Consider the following 3,347-nt stretch of genomic DNA (forward strand, 5'->3'; position numbering starts at 1 on the left):
TATATTTTAAAAATGAATTTGGGTGAGGACATTTTTAATATTTCAAAAATTTGCCTTAGGTGACCCCTGATTTGAGTACATGCATAGGAAAGAGACTGCTGTGGAAATCTGAGCATGTGCCTGTGTTAGGTCCAGTGGTGTTGCCTCCACAGTTTTATTTAAATTTATTTAAAGTCGAACACCTATTTATTGACCACCTAGTAATAGTACGCCTTTGTGTTCTTTGAAGGCTAGAAAGGGGTCTACAATGATTGCTAATTCATAAAACTTAACCATGGACACAGACTGTAGGGGAGTGAGGGCAGCTGGGGAGAGGTCAATGGGAGGTGGGGAGAAGAAGACATATGTGATACTTTAAACAATAAAGAATTTAAATTAAAAAAGAAGAAGAAAAAGAAGCTCTTTCTGGGTCTGCTTGGCCCCGATCATCTTCAGCTCAATATAATCTATACGGCACATTCTGAGGTGGCGAGTTCTGCTTCACCTCACCTCCTCCAGGTCTGTTCGGTTACTCCTGGCCCTCACAACAGGAAAGGGGACAGCCTGGCTTTAACTAGAAAGCTTGAGGGTATCATAGTATCATTTCTGTAGTGTTTGCATTAGAAGGTACCCAGAGGGAGACCTAAATCTGAAGAAAAATTAAAGTGATACACATGACGAGATGAAGTATGTTGTAGCAACAGTTCAGGACAGAATCAGGAGACCTCCCAGATGTCTTCTCAGGCCATTCACTTCCCTTTTCTAGATTCCAATTTCTTTATCCAAAAAAGGGAGGATTGAGGAGAACCAAGATGGCGGCATAGGTTAACGCCGGAGTTTGCCGCCTCGAACAACCATTTCAAAAGTGAAACTAAAAGACGGAAGGGACATCATCCAGAACCACAGGAACGGTGGCTGAGTGGAAGTCCTACAACTAGGAGGAAAGAGTAACGCATACGGACACTCAGAGGAGGCGCAGTGCTGAAGGCAAATTCTGAGGTGCGGAGTGCGCGGTTGGCGTTTTCAATCGGGAGGGAGTCGCAGACTCTGAGCTCCAGATCCGGGAGAGGCTTTAGGGGCACAGACTCAAACGGGAGAAGCAGGACTGTCTGGTTGAAGTATGTTGTAGCAACAGTTCAGGACAGAATCAGGAGACCTCCCAGATGTCTTCTCAGGCCATTCACTTCCCTTTTCTAGATTCCAATTTCTTTATCCAAAAAAGGGAGGATTAACCAGCTGAAGTTTTCTTTCTGCATGAATAGACTATGGGTGAAAGGGTCACCCAAGGGATTTCTTTCTATATTTGGGAGCATTTCTCCTTCTTGGTCTTTGCCAAAGACTGTGTTTCCATTTACCTGTGAATTCTCAGGGATGACACTATAACTACCGGATGGTGATTATATCAGGTTATACCTTAAAATGTCCTGGGGTCAAACTTAGAAAGGAAACAAGGTAATGGCGAAGCTTGGGTTTATAAAAATAATAAGAAAACTCTTATTTTAAAAAGTTGTCCCTCTTAAGAGGAACTCTGATCTTGGCTCCTTTCTGCACTTTCATAGACATGTTTTCTTCACATTGCCAATGATCCCTTGATTCTCACTTCCTTCAGTGTGTCCCCTGGAAGTCATGTCTCTGTTGGGACCCCCAGCTTCTAGTTGTGACCAAGACTGCTACTGGAGCCACAGTGTTTTTGAGTCCATCTTCCTGCACACACTGATGCAAAGAAATGCATAAGCAAGATGGAAAGAAAAATCATTTAATATTGAATTGGCCAATCCAGAAATAGGAAACTAATGTTAAGATGCCATTTCCCCACAGCATGTAGGTTACAGGTTATATAGAGCAACATCACCAGGTACTGTGGGTTAGGGATTTCCGTTCACGCTGGGAACTGAGAGGTCAGAGGTGAGATAAGTGTAACAAAGAGTTTCCTCAGGTCTTGAGGACAGTTCTGAGGTCCGCTCCTGTGTTGCTCTCTCTGGTCTCACTGGAAAGTAGCCAGAGGATCTCTAACAGAACTCAGATCAAGATTTTATCTTTAATCTGCCAGAGTTCCAGACACTATGACTATTAGTCAGGTTTAGACTTCTGCTGCCTAGGGGTTGCTGATTGTGGAGGGAAAGGTTAGGTCTCTGAGCGGTATAGAGAGAAAGAGATATGGTTTCTAGAGCTGGGGTTAAAGCTAAATGAAATAAAAGTCATAAAGACTTGATCATAATCTTTTTGTAGCTCCTTCTACCACAGAGAGAGGTCTGAGCATGTAGTTGATATCCCTTCTCATCCCCATTACCAATCTATTTCAAATGCCTTGCAGTACAGTAAAGGAAGGATAATCACAAACCATTGAACAATGAAGGTGTGTCTGGATTAAGCCAAATACTTTTCTCTATATTTTAACGTAATCCTACGATAACTCTTGAGGTAACTACTCACATTTCAGTTTTACAAGTGAATACATTAACTCTTAGAGAGATTAAAGTGATTGCCCAGGGTCATAAAACGATGGAGCTAAGGTTCTAAAGCAGGCCTATTCGACCCCAGAACTTAAACTTATAACCACTGCATTGTTCTATGCCTGCCCAAATGGCCCTCATCTACTTGACCCACATGGGGCATTTGATGAGACCATTAAAATGTGGGTGCAGTTTTCTATTTTTTGAGACCTTTCAGTGAGAACATTCTTTCACTTCGTTTGTAGCTTGGGGCAATTTTTATTTTGTATCTTTCACCCTATATTTTCTAGACTTCCTGAAAGCCTTCCAAAAACAGATTCCTTCCTGCTCTGAATGAGACCAGTTCTTCTGTGCTTTCAGTGGGGCTTAGGAGCACACCCTCTGCGTAGTAATTGCTCCCACAAAGGGCGTTTACTACTGATATCCTTTAAGCCCTACTCTCCAACTAGAGTCAGTCACACCTATTTATTGAACACCTACTAAGTTCAAGGTAGTTTTAGGCACCAGGAATACAGTGGTGAACAACACAGACGGGCCCTGCCCTAATGTAGCAGGATCCTGATGGTGAAGAACCAGCCACTCCCATATTTTCCAATAAATCCCATTTTTCTGCTTTCCAGCCAAACAGCCATGTTCCTCTTATGATTCATCGTTATTTTTGGTTAAACCTCACCCAAGGATCTACTTTTTCCATTGAGTTTTTAGAGAAAGTGAAAGGGAATAAGAGGTAGAGGGAGAAAGAGACAGAGACAGTGAGAGAGAGAGAGAGAGAGAGAGAGAGAGAGAGAGAGAGAATGAAACATCAATGTGAGAGAGACACATTGACTGGTTGCTTCCCACATGGGCCACAACTGGGTGAGTGATTGAACCTGCAACCCAGGTACTTACCCTTGAGAAGGAATTGAACCTGAGAGA

The sequence above is a fragment of the Myotis davidii genome, unplaced genomic scaffold (assembly GCF_000327345.1).
Source record: "Myotis davidii unplaced genomic scaffold, ASM32734v1 scaffold8, whole genome shotgun sequence".
Taxonomy (NCBI): domain Eukaryota; kingdom Metazoa; phylum Chordata; class Mammalia; order Chiroptera; family Vespertilionidae; genus Myotis; species Myotis davidii.